Source organism: Gracilinanus agilis, chromosome 2 (genome assembly GCF_016433145.1).
Source record: "Gracilinanus agilis isolate LMUSP501 chromosome 2, AgileGrace, whole genome shotgun sequence".
Lineage (NCBI taxonomy): Eukaryota > Metazoa > Chordata > Mammalia > Didelphimorphia > Didelphidae > Gracilinanus > Gracilinanus agilis.
The window spans coordinates 333,766,216-333,786,878 of NC_058131.1; the positions used below are offsets into that span (position 1 = coordinate 333,766,216).

At 38.1% G+C, this 20,663-nt stretch overlaps 1 protein-coding gene across 1 annotated transcript in view; it reads left to right on the forward strand.

Moving 5' to 3' along the window:
* Window positions 1-20,257: 20,257 nt before the first annotated feature.
* The window catches only part of CSNK2A1 (casein kinase 2 alpha 1), a 61,390-nt gene continuing 60,984 nt past the window's right edge, over window positions 20,258-20,663 (forward strand). Inside the window, exon 1 of the mRNA XM_044664280.1 lies at window positions 20,258-20,354. The gene's annotated coding sequence lies outside the window, so the exon portion shown is untranslated. The remainder of the gene's footprint in view (window positions 20,355-20,663) is intronic.

A 20,663-nucleotide genomic window follows, 5' to 3' on the forward strand; every position in this document is an offset into this window, starting at 1 on the left:
AGCAAATGGCTGATAGATTATGGGGCAGAAGGATAGCAAGGTAGCACAGTGGCTAAAGCACCTGTAGTTGGGAGGACCTGGGTTTAAATCTGGTCTCAGACACTTTTTAACTGTGTAACACTGGGCAAGTCACTTAACTCCAACTGCCTAGCCCTTGCTGCTCTTCTGTCTTAGAATTAACACTAAGGGTTAAAGTCAGGTTCTCTAACTCCAAAACAACAGCTCGTTCCACAATCTAACACAAAACAGAAACCATCACTGAATCTCCCTGGTCTAGCCCAGCTAATATCTAGCTTTTGTCAAAAAGAAGTCTCTAAATCAACTGATAAGTATTTATTAGTCATCAACAGTATGCCAGGCACATTGTCCTGGAGAAATAATCCTTACTTTTAAGGAGCTTATATTCAACTGAAGGATAAACCAAATATGTCTATATATATGTAAATATTGTACATGTTTTATATATATGTGTACATATATATTTATGTGTGCATATATATACACACATATATAGTTAGACATGAACTAAATATAGTTATACGTAGACTAACTATAAAGAAAATATATACAAAGGCATTAAAATACAGGTTAATTTGGGAGGGAGGGCATTGGCCACTGCAGGGACCAGGAAAGGTTTCTGTGGAAGGTAGTACAGGGTCTGTCCAAGTAAGATTGGTTGGAGGGGAGAGGAGTGAAATCCTCAGAGATCCCTTCTCCTCCCTGAAACAGTTCATTTATAGTGAGAAGGAACAGAGGAGACCAAACAGCTCCAGACTAGAGAAGTAGAGTGTTTTCCCACACTCCATCTACATTTAATCATCCTTTGCTGGTTTTTTATGACCTTGATGCCTGAGATGCCACAGTTTCTTCTGTGGTATTTTGCTCCTTAATGAGTTCCAGTTTCCCTTGTCCTTTTAAGACTAGCTAAACTTCCAGGGCTCTTAGAGCCAAGAGAGCATCAATTGTTACCTTCAGTCAAAAAAAAAAAAAAAAAAAAAGGAGCCTATGGTGTCTCTCACTACCTGCCCAAACCCAGATACCTCAAAAGTTCTCTCCTGCCCTTCCCATTTCAGTCAAGATACCCTACATCCCAGCCTCAGGTTGAATTATAGCTCCAAATCGCCACCTGGTGACACTGATGTGAAATTGTATTTTTGCTAGGGAAAACTTCAAAGCTGACAGAGTCAGATTTTAGGATCCTAGAAATCCTACTGTAGATCTAGATCCAGAGGTGACCCTAGAGACCATTTATTCCAACATTCTCTTTTTTTAAAAAATGAAAAATTTCCACATAAGTTTTCCTAAGTCATATGATCCATATTGTCCCCCTTCCTTCCTCCCTCCCCCTCCCGGATCTGGCAAACAATTCAGTCTGGGTTATGCCTGTATTATCACACAGAACATTTCCATATTGTTCATTTTTGTAAGTGAATAATCTTATAAAATCAGAATCCCAAATCATATACCCAAATAAACAAGTGATCAATCATGTGTTTTCATCTGCATTTCTACTCCCACAGTTCTTTCTCTAGAGGTGGATAACATTCTTTTTCACAAATCCTCAGAATTATCCTGGATCATTGTATTACTGAGAATAGCTAAGTCTCACATTTGATTATTCCACAGTATTGTAGTTACTGTGTACAATATTCTCCTATTTTGCTTATTTCACTCTTCATCAGTCCATGAAGGGCTTTCCAGATCTTTCTGAAGTCATCCTGCTCATCATTCCTTTTAGCACAATAGTATTCCATCACCGATCATATACCACAATTTGTTCAGCCATTCTCCAATTAAGGAGCATCCCTTTAGTTTCCCATTCTTTGCCACCACAAAAAGAGAAGCTATAAATATTCTTGTACAAATACTTCCTTTCCCATTTTTTATCTCTTTGTGATACAGACCCAATAGTACTGTATCAAAAGGTACAACATTCTCTTTTTGAAAATAAGGAAACAGATTCCTTCTCAGAGACAATAGTTCCCAAGAGTGATTGTTAAATTTTCAGCATGAACCTTTACACTTTGGAAACTGGCAAAAACAAGGATTCATTTAGTTTTGTGAATTGTCTAAAAGTGATGAAGAATATATTAATAAATCAGAATAAATTTTAAAATGTGTCCTGAGTATTTTTTAGAGAGGCAGTTGTTTTGTTTTTCAACATACCCCTACGCAGAGAGGCTAAAAAATTTGTCCAAGGTCAATTAGGTAGCAAGCCATAGAGGGAAAAACTTTGAATTTAGAGTCAGATGACCTGAATGATCATCCCAAGGTCACAGAGATAAGTAATAGAGCCAAGACTCAGATCCAAGTCTCTTGACTCAAAATCAATTATCCTTTCCACAAGATAACATTACCTTCCTCAATTTCTTGCAGCTCCCATCTTTGATATTCTATATTTCAAGCCTTTCCCAACTCCAATATTCAATGTCTCAAGTAACAAGACTCCCTGTCAGCTGGGGTGTTCTATAATTTAACTATTCTAGCCACGTTTTTGTACAGGGAAGGATGGGACTGGTTTTCTAAAGAATGGGGCATCCTGCCCACTAACTAAGATTGTTTGCGGCAGAGGTATCAAAGACATGGCCCACGGACTCCATTGTGGCACGCAATACTCCTGCTTTGGTTTGAGTTTGATGTTATTGGTTTATTGTCTCTATGCTGAAACTGTACAGAAGGTCACATCCCCCAGGCCCATCCATGATAGCCCCCAGCTACATAAGCAAATAGTCCAGATGTGATTTGCCACTAGTCCCAGAATGTGTCCAGCACTCTTCTCCTTGATGGACAGTGGTGAATGGGAAAGACCTCCTCTTCCTCTTCCTTTTCCTCCTCCTCTTCTTTCTCTCCTGTTCCCTTTTCCTCCCCCTCCTTGTCCTCTCCCCTTCTCGTCCTCCCCCTTTTTCTCTTTCTCCTCTTCTTTCTCCTCCTCCTCCCTCTATGAGTACCTGAGATCTTACAAACCTGGAGGGAAGGGTACAGTGAATAGACAGCATAGGTACAAAGAGCCCTAGCCTGGGAGTCAGTAGACTTAGATTTAAGTTCTGACTCTGCAATCAATTCACTTTCCTCTTTGAGCCTCAGTTTCCTCCTTCATAAAATGTGAAGATTAAGCTGGCTGATCACTAAGGATTCTTACGTTACTGATATTCTATATTCTTTCCAGTTCTGACATTCTATGTCTAATGTTCCTTTGTAGTACTAACATTTTATCTTCTAAATTCCCCTTCATTTCTAGTATTCTGTGTTTCAAGATCCCTTCCAGGTACTTCATTCTATATTCTGTGTTCTCCAGTTCTTTCTTGCTAATATATTTTATGCTTGAAAGAGGCAGTGGTTCATTTTGTCTCACCATTTTTTCCCCAAAGAGGTGAACTATGGAAAATTAATATTGGTTTCCTCCCTACCGGGCTGTTATAAGACCCAAGTTTCAAGTCCCAGGAAATAGGCCCCAGTTTTGAGAAAAGAGAGTGTGAAGAGAAAATGACAAAATTAGGGGGAAATATACCATTCAGAGCAAAATGTAAGAAAGAGACAGATGTCCTGAGGAAAGTATGGGTTCTTCGCCTCAGATTATGTGATGCTTGCTGCCACAACCTTCAGTCTAGGACCTACTCCTTCCTGAAGGAAACAGTTTAAAATCTTTTTTTTAATGACTCATTTTCTGTCTCAGTAACAACTCTAAGACAAAAGGACGTTCTGTCTCAGAATCAATGCTGAGTATTATTGGTTCCAAGGCAGAAAAGCAGTAAGAGCTAGGCAGTTGGGCTAAGTGACTTGCCCAGAGTCACACAGCTAGGAAGTGTCTGAGGTCACGTTTGAACCCAGGCTTTCTTGACTCTAAGACTAGCTCTCTCTATCCACTGAGCCACCCAGCTGCCCAAGAAATTAAAAACTTGATGGTTTTCTGAATGTTTTTGGAATGCCAGGAATGTAGAGCAAGGTGTGCCTCCCTCCATACACAAGAATATTTGTTTTACACAGTCTATTTCATTTTCTTCATTTTTTTATTTGAATTTTCTTCCACAAAAGGACTAAAGTGAAAAATGTTTTACTTGATTGCCTATATAAGATCTATATCAGATTGCCTCTGTCTCAATGAGGGAGGAGAGAATTTAGGAGCTCTTTAAAATGTTAAAAATTGTTTTTACGTGTAATTGGTGAAGAATGAATTTAAAAAAAAAAAAACAAACAACCTTACCTTCTGCCTTAGAATCAATACTTTGTATTGGTTCCAAGGCAGAAAAGGTACGGGTTAGGCAATGATGGTTAGGTGACTTGCCCAAGGTCACATGGCTAGGAAGTGTCTGAAGCCAGATTTGACTGAGGACCTCCCATCTCTAGGCCTGGCTCTCAATTCACTGAGCTACACAGTTACCCTCCCCAAAATGGATTTTTTTTAAAAAGGATACTTGCTTTACATTGGCTCAAGCTTTGTTAAGAAGTGTCCAAGCCTACCACTAGAAAGGCTATTCAGTATGCTATATCTTGCTTAGGCACCAGATGGCACTCCAAGCTCTGAGTTACTCCTGAATTGCTGGGCAGGCAAGGGCAGGCCCCAGCTTCTTTCAGTTCAAAACTCCTTTGAGTAAGAGTGGGCAGAACCCGCCTAGATCTCTCAGCTTCCATACTTGTTAACACTTCAGACCAGGTTTCTAACTAAAGATATGACTGATTATAATATTTCATAGTCTGTCTCCATGATTCCAAGCTTCACATGATCAGAACAGATCACACATTCACATACAAATCAAAATATATTTTACTGAAGTATAATTAGAATGAACAAAGTAGGTCAAAATTCTGATCTGAGCAGAAGTTAAAATCTAGACTTCTTTGGATTTTTTTTAACCGTAAAAAACAATTTTAAAAATGTTGATTCTCAAATTCCCAAGAGGTAAGCAACCTTCCTAGAGAATCTTGAAATCTGAGGTGTTCCACCTAGTGTTCTAGATCTGGTATTTTCCAGGCACACCCAGAAGCGTTCTTCAGTGCTCTACTTTCAAAATCTCATGTAAAAAGGAGGAAAATCATGTCCTTACTACCATCCTGCTCCTGGCCAGCAAGCCAGGCAAAAGCTCTCTGGTCAGTGGGGTAGAGGGGGACATTCCCAGTCAAACCAAAATCACACACCCCCCCCCCACTAACTCAGCTGAAAACTTTGAAGAATTTGCAACCATGCTTCTTTCCCATAGGGACTTTCTTTCTAAACATTCCCTTTAAGCCTGACACTAGAATGACTTTAGGGAACTGGTTTTATGTTAAATATCCTGAGCAATTAATTTCTCTACTTCCTGTTTTTACCTGCTACCTAATGATGGCAGGAATATGTAGAGAAAATTTAAAAAAAAAATAGCTAAGCACATATTACATATGAAAATACCTTGATCCCAATAATTATTAATATTCAAAAGCTTTACAAAATCGATGACAAATGGTTGGAGAATGGCTAAATAACCCATGGCACATAAAAGTAATGGGATATTCATTTGCTGCAAAACATGACAAAAACAAAGAAGCATGGAAACATTTATATGAATTGATAAAGAATGAAGTAGAGGGAGAAGTTGGGTGACTCAGTGGATTGAGAGCCAGGCCTAGAGATGGAAGGTCCTAGGTTCAAATCTGACCTCAGACACTTCCCAGCTGTGTGACCCTGGGCAAGTCACTTAATCCCCATTGCCTAGCCCTTACCACTCTTCTGCCTTGGAGCCAATACACAGTATTGACTCCAAGACAGAAGGTAAGGGTTTAAGAAAAATTTTTAAAAAAGAAGTAGAGTCAATAAAACAATACACACAATAACTAAGTAATGTAAATGGCAAAACCTATTGAAAAATAATGAATGTAGGAAAATTATGAAGATTAGCATGGCTAGAAAGAAAACATAAGGAGCCACTTCCACCTCACCTCTTTGAAGAGGTGAGAGGTCTACAAATGCATTCAGACTTCTTCAAAGTATTAATCAGTTATGCTGATTTTTTTTCCTCTTCTATTTTTTCTCTTAAATGTTATTTGTCATATGGGATGACTCTATGGAAGGGAGAGGGAGAAGGAAAGGGAAACTAGGGGAAATTTTGATGATGTTAAAAAAAAGAGATAGGGTAAAGAGAAAGAAGGAAAATAATGAGGAAAAATAGAATGGAGGGAAATAATTATAACTTTGTACTCAATGGGATATGATAAATATACCCATAAAACAGAAATGGATAACAGAATGGATCAAAAACCAACATTATGTTGATTACAAGAAACACATTTTAAAATGAGTGACACACATAGAATAAAAATAAAGGGCTGGAGCAGAATATATTATGCTTCAACTGTTGCAAAAAAAAAAAAAAGCAGGAGTAGCAATCATGATCTCAGACAAAGTTAAAGCTAAAACAGATTTAATTAAAAGAGGAAAATGCAGCTGGGTAGCTCAGTGGATTGAGAGCCAGGCCTAGAGTTGGGAGGTCCTAGGTTCAAATCTGACCTCAGACACTTCCCAGCTGTATGACCCTGGGCAAGTCACTTGACCCCCATTGCCTTGGAGCCAATACACGGTACTGACTCCAAGATGGAAGGTAAGGGTTTAAAAAAAAAAAAGATGCTATAGATAATAAGGCACCATCAATAATAAATCTACATGCACTAAATGTTCTAGCATCTAAAGTTTTAAAGAAAAACTAAAAGAATTACAAGTAGAAATAGATTACAAAACTATTAATAGTGGAAGACTTCAATCTTGCCCTCTCAGAACTAAATAAATATAACCAAAAAGTAAATGAGAAAGAAATTATGGAAATGAGTATATCTTAGATAAGCTTGATATGATAGATAAATGGAGAGAATTGAATGGGAATAAAAAGGAATTTCTCAGTAGTACATAATACCTTTACCAAAAATGACCATATTTTAGGAAATAAAAAATTAATAATTAAATTCAGAAAAGCAGAAATATTAAATATATTATTTTCATATCATAATGCAATAAAATTATATTTGATAAGAGACAACGGAAACACTGTCAAAATTCATTGGAGACTAAATAACTTACTCTCAAAGAATGAGTAGGCTAAAAAACAAGTCAGAGAAACAATAAATAATTTTATTAAAGATGCTGATAATAATGAGACAACATACCAAAACATATGGTATTTAGCAAGGCCAGTAATTAGAGAAAAATTCATATCTCTAACTGCTTATATCCATAAAATAGAGGAAAAAATAGATCAATGAAGTGGATACGTAACAAAGAAAACTAGAAAAAGAACAAATTAACAACCCCCAATTAAACACTAAATTGGAAATCCTAAAAATTAGAAGTGAAATTAATAAAACTGAATGTAAGAAAACCATTGAATTGATGAATAGAAGTAGGAGTTCATTTCATTTTTTTAAAAAAAGGTAAAACATTGGTAAATATACTTTTTAAAAAGAGAGAGGAAAACCAAATCACTAGCATCAAAAATGAACAGGGTGAATATGTCATTAATGAAGATGAAATTAAAGCAATTATTAGGAGTTATTTTGCCCAATTATATGCCAACAAATTTAACAAAAGTGAGTGAAATGGAAGAATACTTTAAAAATATAAATTCCCTAGACAAACAGAGGAGGAAGTAAAATATACAAATAAGCCTATCTTGGGAAAAGAAAGTGAATAAGCCATAAATGAACTTCCTAAGAAAAAAGCATCAAGACTATATGTATTTACAAGTGGATTCTACTAAACATTTAAAGATCACCTAATTCCAATATTAAATAAATTATTTGGAACAATAGGTAAAGAAGGAATCCTACCAAACTCCTTTTATGAAACAAATATAATGTTGATACTGAACCCAGGAAGAGTAAAAACAGAGAAAGAAAATGAAAGGTCAATTTCATTAATGAATATGAATACAAAAATCCTAAATAAAATACTAGAAAAAAGACTACAACGTATCATAAATTTTATATGTTGTGACCAAACAGGATTTATACCAGGAATGTAGGGCTGGCTTAAATAAGGAAAGCTATGAACATAATTGGTTATATCAACAAAGAAGTGACAAATATCATATGGTTGTTTCAATAGATAAAGAAAAAGCTTTTGACAAAATGCAAGACTCGTTCCTATTAAAAACATACACACACACTTGAAAGCATAGAAAATGGATTTTTCCTTAAAACGATAAGAAGCATCTACCTTAAATTATCAGCAAATATTATTTCTAAAGGGAATAAGCTAAAAGTGTTCCCAATAAGGTCAGTAGTGAAATAAGGATGTGAATTATCATCAGTATTATTCAATATCATATTAGAAACACTAGCAATAGTAGTAAGAGAAGAAATAGACATTGCAGGGATCAGAAAGAGCAGAGATAATAAAACTATCACTTTTTGCAAATAATAGGATGACATATGTGGAAAGTCCTAGAGTTTCAACTAAAAAGTTATTTGAAACAATAATTTTAGCAAAGTAGGGTATAAAATAAACCTACATAAATCATTAGAATTTCTATTGATCAATAACAAAGCCCTACAAGAAGAAGTAATACAAGATACTTCATTTAAAATAACCACAGACAGAACAAAACACTTGGGAGTATACCTACCAAAGCAAATCCAGGAAATATATATGTACATAATTATAAAACACTTTTTATACAAATAAAGAAATATTAGTTGTTCATGAATGGGCAGAATCAATATAATTAAAATGACAATCCTGCCTAAACTAATCTATTTATTCAATGCCATCTCAATTAAATTACCAAAAAATATTTTATTGAGCTAGGAAAAAATGATAAAATTCATTTGAAAGAACAAAAGATCAAGAATATCAAAGGAATTAATGGAGGGAAATGTAAAGGAAGGAGATCTAATAGTACCAGGTTTTAAACTGTATTATGAAACAGTAATTATCAAAATTATCTGGTACTGGCTAAAAAATAGAAAGACTAATCCCTGGAACAGAACAGATAAACAACAAATGGTAGTAAAAGTTTATAGTAACCTTGTGTTTGACAAAAGTAAAGATCCAAGGTTTTGAGATAAGAATTCACTATTTGGTAAAAATTGTTGGGAAAACTGAAAGGCAATCTGGCAGAAACTAGGTAAAGCTCAATATCTTACACCATTTACTAAGATAAGATCAAAATAGATACATAACCTAGACATAAACAGAGATATCATAACATAAGCACATGAGAAGAACAAGGAACTTCACACTTATGAGATTGGCAAGTATATCAATCAGTAAAGGAAAATTGTAAATGTTGGAGCGGATGTGGCAAAAATGGGACAATAATGCATTGCTGGTGGAGCTGTGAGATGATCCATCCATTGTGGAGGACAATTTGGAATTATGCCCAAAGGGATCTAAAACAATGCATACCCTTTGATCCAGTAATACCACTACTAGGTCTATATCTCAGAGAGATTTTTTTTTAATGTTGGGGTGGGGGGGGCGTGTGTGTGTGTGTGTGTGTGTGTGTATATGTAATGGGGATGGGGGGAGAGGACCTACTTGTACCAAAATATTCATAGCTGCTTTCTTTGTGGTGGCAAAGAATTGGAAATTAAAGAAATGCCATGAATTGGGAATGGATGAGCAAATTATGGGATATGATAGTGATGTAATAGTATTTTGCTGTAAGAAATGATAAACAGGATGATTTCAGAGAGAGCTGGAAAGCCCTTCATGGACTGATGCAGAGTGAAATAAGCAGAACCAGGAAAACACTGTACACAGTAACAGCAGTACTGTGGAATGATCAACTGTGATTGCCTTAACTACTCTTAGCAATACAATGATCCAGAACATTTTTGAGGGATTTATGATAAAGAATGCTATCCACCTACGTGGAAAGAATTGTTGGAGTCAGAATGCAGATGAAAGCATATGATTTTTCAATTGCTTATTTGGGTTTAGTTTTGGGGTTTGGGATTTAATAAAATTACTCTACACTTACAAAAATGAACAATATGGAAATGTTTTTCATGATAATATCTGTATATTCCCGATTGAATTGTCTACCAGCCCACTGGAAGGAGGAAGGTAAGGGAGGAAGGGAGATAAATTCAATCACATAATTTAGGAAAACATGTGTGGAAATTTGTTATTACACATAATTGGCAAAAATAAATAAAAATATGAGATAAAAATAACATGAAACATATTACCTCTTATTTTGGAGAAGAATTTATGAATTAACAAAGGAAAAAGGGTATTATGAGATATAAAATGTATGATTTTGATTACATTCAGTTAAAAAGAGTTTGTACAAATAAAACAAATGTAGCCAAGGTAAGAAAAGCAGAAAATTTCAGGGGAGGGGGGAATTTATAGACAGTTTCTTGGATAGAGGTCTCATATCTCAAATATATAGAGAACTTTGTAAAATTTATAAGAATATGAGCCATTCTCCAATTGACAAATAATTAAAGGATATGAACAGACAGTTTTTAGATGAAGAAAGTAAAGTCACATATAGCCATATGAAAAAATGCTCTAAGTAATTACTGACTAGAGAAATTTAAAATCAAAACAATTCTGAGATATCATCTCATATTATTTTATAATATTTTATAATATAATCTATAATATAAAGGCAATGTATCTATTTAAAATGTATACTGGAATATGGTTTAAGGTGTTGGTCTAAGTCTAATTTCTGTCAAACTGCTTTCCAGTTTTCCCAGGGGTTGTTTTTTTAGCCAAATAAGGAGTTTCCCCCTTAGTAATCTATATTTTCTACTTTATCAAAGTATCTACTTTATCAAACACTGGGGTTTTGAGGTTTATTGTTTCTCATTCTCCTTTGACTAGTCTTTTCCATTGATCTATCTTATAGTTTTCTAGCCAATAAGATGTTTTTGATAATTTCTACTTTTTTTTTTTTTTTAACCCTTGCCTTCTGTCTTGGAGCCAATACTGTGTCTATTCCCCTTTCAGTCCTAATTCTTTTCCTCATTTCCCATGACATCCTAGATATTTTGTTTATCCAATGAATTTTGTTATCATTTTATTCAGTTCTATAAAGTATCTTCTTCATATAGCATTGGAAATGTAAATGAAGCTTGATAACATTGTAATTTTTATTATATTGGCATTGCCTAACCATGAACAATAAAAGAATGCTCTAAATCACTAATAACAAAGAGAAATACAAATCAAAACTACCCTTAAATTTTATGTTATACATTGAAAATTGGCAAAAATGAGAAAAATGGCAAGTCAGTTTTGGAGAGTTGTAGAAAGATAGGTACACTAATACATTGGTGGTGGAGCTGTGAAATGGTACAACCATTTTGGAAAGCAATTTGGAATTATGTAATTAATGTGACTAGAATGTCCAAATTCTTTAAAACAGAGAAATTATTATTGGACTCATACCCCAAAGAAGCCATTGATAAGAAAGTCCCCACATACTCCAAAATATTTATAGTAGCATTTTTTGTGATAGCTAAGAATTGGAACCAAAGTAGATGTCCATCAATTGGGTAATGACTAAACAAATTGTGATAGATGAATGTAATGGAATGTTACTGTGCTATAAGATATAATGTACACAATGACTATAGAGAAACATGGCAAAGTTTACATGAAATAACGTAAAGTGAAGTAAGCAGAATCAAGAAAATAATATATACAGTAACTAAAACCATGTAAATGGGAAAAACTACACACTAAAAAAAAAGAATAAATGAAACAAAAAATGATAAAGATCAAGCATAATCGGAATGAAGAGAATGAGAGCCCACTTCTTAAATAGATCCACAAATGTTACACGTTGGACATGTTTTCAGACATTTTCAATGTATTGTGTATTATGCTGCTTTTTTTCTTCCTAAAAATATTATTTTTTATATGGAATGGTTCTCTAGGAGCAGGGTCAGAGAGGATCCTTGGGATCATATGTATATTTTTAAAGTCATATAATGTGGTTCCTGTCACTAAAGTGCTCACAGTCCAGTTGGGAAGAAGAGTTACAAATATGAAACTTAGCCTATCCTGTACTGCAGTGTTTCCTTAGTGTCAAATAGGGGTTCTGTGTTGGAGAGAGATATTCAGAGAAGTGAGTGATTACTCTGGGATGTGGTTATCAGTGAAGGCTTCCTGAAAGTAGTTCCCCAGTAGCTACCAAATAAAATATAAACTTCTGAAGTGGAGACCTTCTCCAGTGTTGGCGAACCTTTTAGAGACCATGTTTTCAAACTGTACTTTCAAGTCACTTTGAGCCCCCTGCATTACCCCAGAGATGGGGGTAAAGAAGTGATCACATTGGGCTATTGGGTGGCCAGGTGGGCATGGAAAAAATGTCCTCATGTGCAGTAGAAGGGGGGAATAGAGCAGCCCACTCTGGCACATGGGGCATGCATGCCATGCCTTTGCCAACATGGCCATATACAGGGGTTTTTTTTTTTCCAAACCTACTGATCTTTCCAGCTAAGAACAGTTCCTGGCACACAGTAAGCACTTAAACGCCTGTTGGTTTATTTGATTATAGAATTTAAAGCTAGAAGGCATACAATTCTACTCCCTTGTGTTAACAGTGAAAATAAGGTATAGAGAGACAAATTCCATTGCTTTCCTTCATTGGAATGCCCATTACTCTCTATTCTCATCTGACCCTCCCTTTTTTCCTTTTCTATAGAATATACTTTCCACTTCTCTCCATCTCTATCTGTTGAAATTCTTCTTCCTGCCTTTTCCTTCAAGGCCAATTTCTGCTGCTACCTCCTTCATGAAGATTTCCCTAACGACCCCTTCACCCCATATGAATATGATTTTCCCTCTTCAAACTTCTCACAACATTTTGCCTGAACCATTTCTTGACACTTATCTCATCCTCTTTTGTATTATAGTTTTTAGGATCACAGGACTTAGAGCTTGAAGGACTCTTACAAAATATATTATTCAACTCTCTCATGTACAGATCATAAGGGAAATCTCACCTAAACTTTGTAATTCTCCTACCACTGGGCATGTTTATTAGAAATATTAATCTTTGTTAATTTATCTTTAAAAGATGAACAGGATTTGAACAGAGAGAAGGCATTATAAAGGAAGTTACAACAAGAAAAGGTACAGAATAACATGAGCAGATATGGTTAGTATGAAGATCAATCTGGCTGGACCAGAGGAGAGTCATGGGAAATAAGGTTTGGTGAAGAAGTACCATGCACAGCAAGAAAGGTTCTGACTTGATCCTAAAAGCAATGGAGAGACACTGAGACACTGAAGACTTCTTAACAGCTAAAGAACTTGATCAAAGTGATAGGAGTCAATGAGTAAATCAAGCATAAGAATTAATTGGGTACTGCAGGTCTGGGAGTCTCTGCCCTCAAGGGGCTAATACTCTAGGGGGAGAGACTACATGTAGATAAACAGGTATGTACAAGATTCATACAGGAAACAGCAACTTTAGAGGGAAAGACACTACAGCTGGGGAGAAGGGTGCCTTGTAGAAGTGAGGTTTGGCCTAGATCTTGGAGGAATCCAAGGCTTTTGAAAGGAGACTGGGCCAGCTCCTACCAGACAGATTAGAGGGATTGAGACCAGAGGCAGGGAACAGTTTAAAAGCTTTTATTCAAATTTGGAAATGAATTAATGAGGTTCTTGTAATGCAAAGGAAATTAAATGGGGCTGGTTGTAAAGAATTAGAGCCTTGGACCTCCTACAGTCCAATCCTATTGCTGGAGGGTAAATCTCTAGTCTCGGAACATACACTTTCTCTTCCAAACAATGGGGTGAGAGAGTGGGGAAACAGAACTTGCTCTATGGGTCGGCAATCAGAAAAGCATTTTGTAAACTGTAAAGTGCATGAGCATAGAGTGATTCCTTTCCCCCTTCCTCTTTTTTTTGCAGATGTTTTTTAACATCACATTCATTTCCAAATAGATTCCTCTCTCATTCTACTACCCATTTAGTAATCTCTTGAAACAGATTTAGAGGGGGGCAAGAACAGTTCTGCAAAACCAACAAATACATCCACTGTGTCTGACAGTGTATGCAATATTCCAAAGCCATTGGTCATTGTCCTCTGTGCTTGAAGAGGACCAAAATGGCATCACTGATGATGTCTTTTATTTAGTTATTTATTTGCTTATTTATTTATTTATTTTTTGAACCCTTGTACTTCGGTGTATTGTCTCATAGGTCTTTTATTTAGTTATTTATTTGCTTATTTATTTATTTTTTTTTTGAACCCTTGTACTTCGGTGTATTGTCTCATAGGTGGAAGATTGGTAAGGGTGGGCAATGGGGGTCAAGTGACTTGCCCAGGGTCACACAGCTGGGAAGTGGCTGGGGCCAGGTTTGAACCTAGGACCTCCTGTCTCTAGACCTGACTCTCACTCCACTGAGCTACCCAGCTGCCCCTCCTTGTTTATTTATTTTTAAGTCTTTAATACTATGTATTGGTTCCAAGGCAGAAGAGCCAGAAAGCCTAGACAATGGGGGTTAAGTGATTTGCCCAGGGTCACACAGCTAGGAAGTGTCTGAGGCCATATTCAAACCTAGGACCTCCTATCTTTAGGCCTGCCTCTTAATCCACTGAGCCACCCATCTGCTTTTAACTGGAGCATAAATTGGATGTAAGCGAGGTAGAACTGCACAAAGTTGTCAGCTCACATTCTCTTCCAAAGACATTGAAATCCAGTGGCAAGACAAATATCAAGACAACCAGTAACGGCTCAGGATTCAGTGAATGACCTACAGCAGTGATGGTGAACCTATAGCATGGGCGCCAAAGATGGCACACAGAGCACTCTCTGTGGGTACATGAGCACCCCTCCCCCAGTCCATTACTTGAAAGTTAGAGCGGGAGCTACTCCCCTCCCCTTTTCCACTATGCCTGAAGACATTTTTTCACATCCCCCATCCCTCTGCCCAGCAGCCCAATGGGATCATACAGGAGGTAAGGTGGGTGGCTCACAGGCAGCAGAACTGGAGGGGAGCAGAGCTTTTGGGATACAGACCTTTTTGGGTAGAGACCTCTTCACCTATGCTAAGGCCATTTTTTCACTTTATCCACTTCTCTCCCTGGGGTAAGGGGGAACCAAGGGGCAAGGGGGAGGGGTAGTGGGGGAACTTGGGCTCTGGGTGGGGCAGGCACAGCACTTAGTCAGGAATGTGGGTGGGACCTGGCATTCCATCTCTAAAAGGTTTGCCATTACTGACCTTAGAGGGTCCACATCAACAATAGAGAGAGGCTTATTTTTCCAACTCTCTTCCTAGGACAAAATTGGCCATTATAGTAATTATACAAAATCTGTTACATTTTACTGTTCTTTTCATTTTCATTGTGGTCATTGTTTTCTGGTTTTGCTTACTTCATTCCATAGCAGTACACACAAATCTTCTCATGCTTCTCTGAATTCTTCACATTCATCCTTTCTCAAGGCAAAGTAATGTTCCACTGTGTTCATGTAACCTAATTTCTTAGCAGTATCCCAGTCAATGAACAACTTTATTTCTAGTTCTTTGCTACCAGAAAGTGCCACTATGCATATATATCGGGACTTTCCTTCCCACCCTGATCTTTTGACCTCCTTGGGATATAGGCCAAGTTGTGGGTCAAAAGGTATTGTCATCTTAATAACTTACTAACATAGTTCCAAATGTATGCTCTATTTCTGTCACTAGAAAAGAATTTTCAGGGCTAGCGGATAGAGAGAAGACCTGTTAGTAGGGATGACTGGGTTCAAGTACTGTCTCTAGTCTAATGTGTACTGACTGTAAGATTGGGAAAGTTACTTTATCTCTCAGTGCCTCCAAACAATTCTCTAAGACCACAGTTACAGAGTTGCTAATTTGCATTGGTGGGCATTGAAGGTAGGAGAGGAGAAAAATTAACAACTATCAAGAATTTCCACAGTAAAAGCTGTGAGTATAGATAAAATTCTGAATCCCTATTAAACAAAATCCCTCTACTAAATGATGAACTCCAGAAAAGGGGTCCTTTCTTATCTAAATTTCATATTGCCCCAACAGGACTAGAGCACATAATTCTAAAACTTTTATTGAACCGAATTTTATAATTTATGTAATATTCACTTGATCCCTCCTCTCATCTCTTCTCTCCCCACCCCACTTCTAAGAAAGTAGAAACATTCTTTTAAACTTTGTATCTTTCTCAACTACACTAAGAATTTCAAATTCTTCACAACCAGGCACTAGCATACATTTCTAGCTCATTACACATTATTCCTCTTGAGGAACTCTACTAACCAGCTCAGTTGGCCCTCTTGTCATTTCTTACTGGACACCAAAACACCTAAGCTTTTGCATAGGTGATCATTCTTTGCCTAGAATACATTCCCTTCTAAACTTTGACTTTTAGAATTCCAAAGATACACATACACACACACATATCTCTTCCAAATCTCAAATTACCCCATCACAGTTTCCATATAGAAACTCAGAAAAGCATAATATATATTTGTGTAAATACATAGTATTGTATAATGTCAATATGTCTTATCTTTTAATACCACAAATATATGTTCTTTTAAAAAGTTAAAATAAGTAAAAAGTTAAAGTTTGCTAACAGAATGTAAAAGTAAAAAATTTTTACATGGATTTCCCAGATTCAGTTGTGGAAAGGATACCTGTGTGTGTATAAAAAATATTTTATTGTTGTTATTGTTCAGTCATTTCAGTCCTGTCCAACTCTTCATGTCCCCATTGAGGATTTTCTTGACAAAGATACTGGAGTAGTTTGCCATGTCCTTCGATGAAGATGGACATACCAAACTACTCCAGTGTTTCATTTTATGATGAAAAAACTGAGCAAACAGAATAAAGTAATTTGCTCAGGTTCATACAGCTAGTGTCTCTGAGGCCAAATTTGAACTCAGGTCTTCCTGTCTCTAGTCCTGACCCTCCATCTGCTATGCCACCTAGCTGCCCCTAATATAATAAGTATGTTATATTATAAGTAAATATAATTATACCTATATTTAATGAGAAGCAGTATGGTTTATAGTTATGGAATCTGGGAGACTTGGGTCCAATTCCCACCTGGGGCACACACTGGCTTTGTAATAACCCTGAACAAGTAACTTAATCTCTCAATGCCCACAACTATAAATTGCTGACTAGATAAGAATCTGCTCTGATAGAGAATTTCCTCAGGAGTTCCTTATATCCACAAAATTATCATCAAAGGTTTTTTTTCATATAGTGTACCTATATGTTGTTTCCTAGTAAATAGTAAGCTTCTAGAGGGCAGGGACTATTTAATTTTTAACTTTGAATCCCAGGCACCTAGCAGGTATTTAATACATTCCTATTAATTTATTGATCTCCTATTCCTAGCATTGTGCTCTGAACATAATTCAACAACTATCAATTTAGTGCCCTCTATTGCAACATACTAAGTCAGACCATGGGGATATTTTTTTGCTTTTTGGTATTTTTTTTTTGTGGTGGTGGTGGAGTTGGTTATTTTTGTCTTTGGCAGGTGGTAAGGTGCCTAACCATATCAAGGCTTCAGGCACAGAGAAACTACCTGGTCTTAGCTAGCATGTTTCTGAGTCAGGACCTGAACCCAAGTCTTTCTGACTTCAAACTCCATCATTGCCTTCCTATCACTCACTTTAAAAGAATACAAATATAGCTGTGTCCCCAGACTTGTTCTCAAAGAATTTACAAACTAATGTGGGGAGGGGAGAAAATAAGCATTCAGATACTAGCAAGATGAGATGTCCAAGTGCTACAGGTAATTTGGGAAACTAGGGATCATTTGGCAGGAGGAAGAAGATTAAGGAGACTTCATAGAAGAGATGGTATCTGAATCAGGAATGGAAGGAATTTCCCCAAGTCTTGTGGGAAAGAAAATTTTTATCCACCATGGCCAGGAAGCAAAAATATAGAGGTGGGAGAAGGCAGAATTATGCTGAGAAAAGCACCATATTTATGGTCAGGGAGCCAGGATTTAAACTCTGGCTTTGGTCCTTGTGACTTGTGTGGCTTTAGTTTCCTCGACTGTAAAATACTGGGGCAACTAGATGGCACAGTGGATAAAATACCAGGCTTAGAGTTAGGAAGTCCTGAATTCAAAACCAATTTCAGACACTTAGTAGCTATTTGACCCTGGGCAAGTCACTTTGCCCTGTTTGCCTTAGTTTCTTCATCTATAAAAATGAGCTGGAGAAAGAAATGGTGAACCACTCCAGTATCTTTGCCGAGAAAACCCCCATAGGGGTCATGAAGAGCTGGCCAAGACCCAAATGACTAAACAATAACAACAAAAATAAGGTGGTTAGATTAAGATGACTTCTAAGGACCTTTTTAGCTCTAAGGCTGACCTTATGGATGAAAAGTTGTCAAAGTTTGGCTGAAACACAAAAAGGAATAGAGATAATATGGACAGATTAAGTTGGAAGCACAATGCAAATCTGCCAGTCTGTCAGTCACACATATTTAGTAAGTATATTATATACCAGGTCTTCTGCTATATGTTGGAGAAGCAAAGAAAGGCAAAAACAGTGTCTCTGTCCTCAAGGGACTCATTCAAACAGTGGAGAAAACATACAGACACCTATGTACACACAAAAGATAAAGAATATAAATAGAGGGTAATCTCAGAGGGAAGGTACTATCAATGGGAGAAACTAAGAAAGGCATCTTGCAGAAGAGATTTGAGTTGAGTTTTAAAGAAAATCAGGGAAGCCAGGAGTTGGATGTGAAGAGATAGCATTCATAGCAAGAGAGGCTGCCAATGAGAAGGCAAGAAGAGGAGAAGGGAAAGAAAGCCAGTGTCATTGAACTGTAGAGTAAATGGAAGGGAATTAAATGAAAGAAGACTGGGAAAGTAAAGTAGGAAGGGGGCAGGTTTTGAAGGATTTTGAATATCAAGTAGGATTTTATATTTGGTCCTAGAGATAACAGGGAAATACTGGAGTTTAATAAGTGGAGGGGCTAAAAGTTTGTGTAACATAGTTAGACCTATGCTTTAGGAAGATCCCTTTGACATTTGAGTAGAAGATAAATTGTAATAAGGAGAAGTTTGAGGCAGGGAGAACAAACAGAAGGCTATTTCATTTGTCCAACCACGAGATGATGAGGGTCTTTACCAGACTGGCTACTATGTAAGTTGAGAATGGAACTGTAGAAACAGTTAGACATGTAGAAAGAGAGCCAGCAGAGAGCACTGATCACCACATACTAAAGGTGATGTTATTATAATCTAGGCTTCTCTTGTGCATTTACCACGTTCTACTTGGTATCACATTTATTCACTTTATATATTAACTATTGTACTAGAATATGAGCTCCATGAGAGCAAGGTTCTGGATGTATCTAAACCCAACCCCCATAACCAACACAGAATTCTGATCATAGAAAGTGTTTGTTTGCCGAATTGAACCAGACAAGATCCATTCCATTAGTGGGAAAGTGGAGAAAGCCAACATTCAGATTTCCCAAGTTCTTCCTTCTCTCCTCTCCGTGACAGCTCCGACCCAATCCCATTCTCTATTCTGGGGACTCCACTGGCAGGTTCTCAGGTCACTAAATAAGCCTCCGACTACGGTGGTACCAACTTGTCTCCTCACCTACTCGACCCACAATGACAACTTCAAGAGGCGGCAGGAGAGAATGCAGTGCCCCCCCACCCCAAACCGTGACGTCAGCACCGGGCCAGCGACGTCACTGACCCTAACCTTTACCCTCGCAACGTTCTGCTACCTTTCCCAGAGAGCAGGGAGTTTTGAAACCGAGAACAACTCTTGAAGCCTAAACCTAACCCTAACGCTTCCCGAGGAGGCGCAGAGAGACTACAACTCCCAGAATGCCTTGCCACAAACTCTGGAGGTCGCGCATGCTGTTTCCTAAGGGGGCGGAGTTGCAGCCTGGATGAATTTCCGCAGTTAATTTGAGTACGGGAGGAAGCTGTAGTGATCTCCATCCAGCTTAGTTAGGCCGAACCAAGGACGAGAACGAGGGAGAGGGAATTTAACTTGATCACCTCATTGCACTGTTCGGGAAACTCTATAAAGAAAACAACGTAAACCAGTTTCCTATACCTCCTTCTCATAGTTTACTGAGTACTTTTCTTGTTTAGCCTTGCCGTCTGGGAGCACGGACCCCACCCCCCCGGGACAATATATATAGTATGACCCAACATGGCAGCATTCACTTAGCCTCAACTAGGGGCGGAGCCGGAAGCGGTCCCACCCCGCCTCCCCGCCTCTCTGCAGGAGGGCGGGCGGCTTGGAAGGGGGGGGGGTTCCGCTTCCGGCAGCGGTGGCTGCAGCCTCGCTCTGGTCCCTGCGGCTGGCGGCCCAGCCGTGTGTCTCCTCCTCCGCCGCCGCCATATTGTCTGTGTGAGGAGAGGGGAGAGCGGCCGCCGCCGCCGCCGCCACCACCACAGGTAGAGCGGAACGGGCTAGCGGGAGGGTTGAGAGTGTGGGTCCGAATTGGGAAAACGGAGTCCGCTCCTCAGTTGGCCTTTACGAATTGCTTCTAGGAGACCTGCCGCCTTTACCCTGTGCCCCCCCCTCCAGTCCGGGGGGGGGGGGAGGGAGCAGCCTTCGGGGCCGCCTCTCGGGGGGCCGCTAGGGGCTAAGTGGATAGGGACATCCCCGGAGACGGGGAGCAACCCTCCAGGATGGAGAAAGGGGAAATTTGGTAGTTTGTTAGGGTGGGGTGGGAGGGGGCCCCTCGAGGTGCTGGGAGGGGG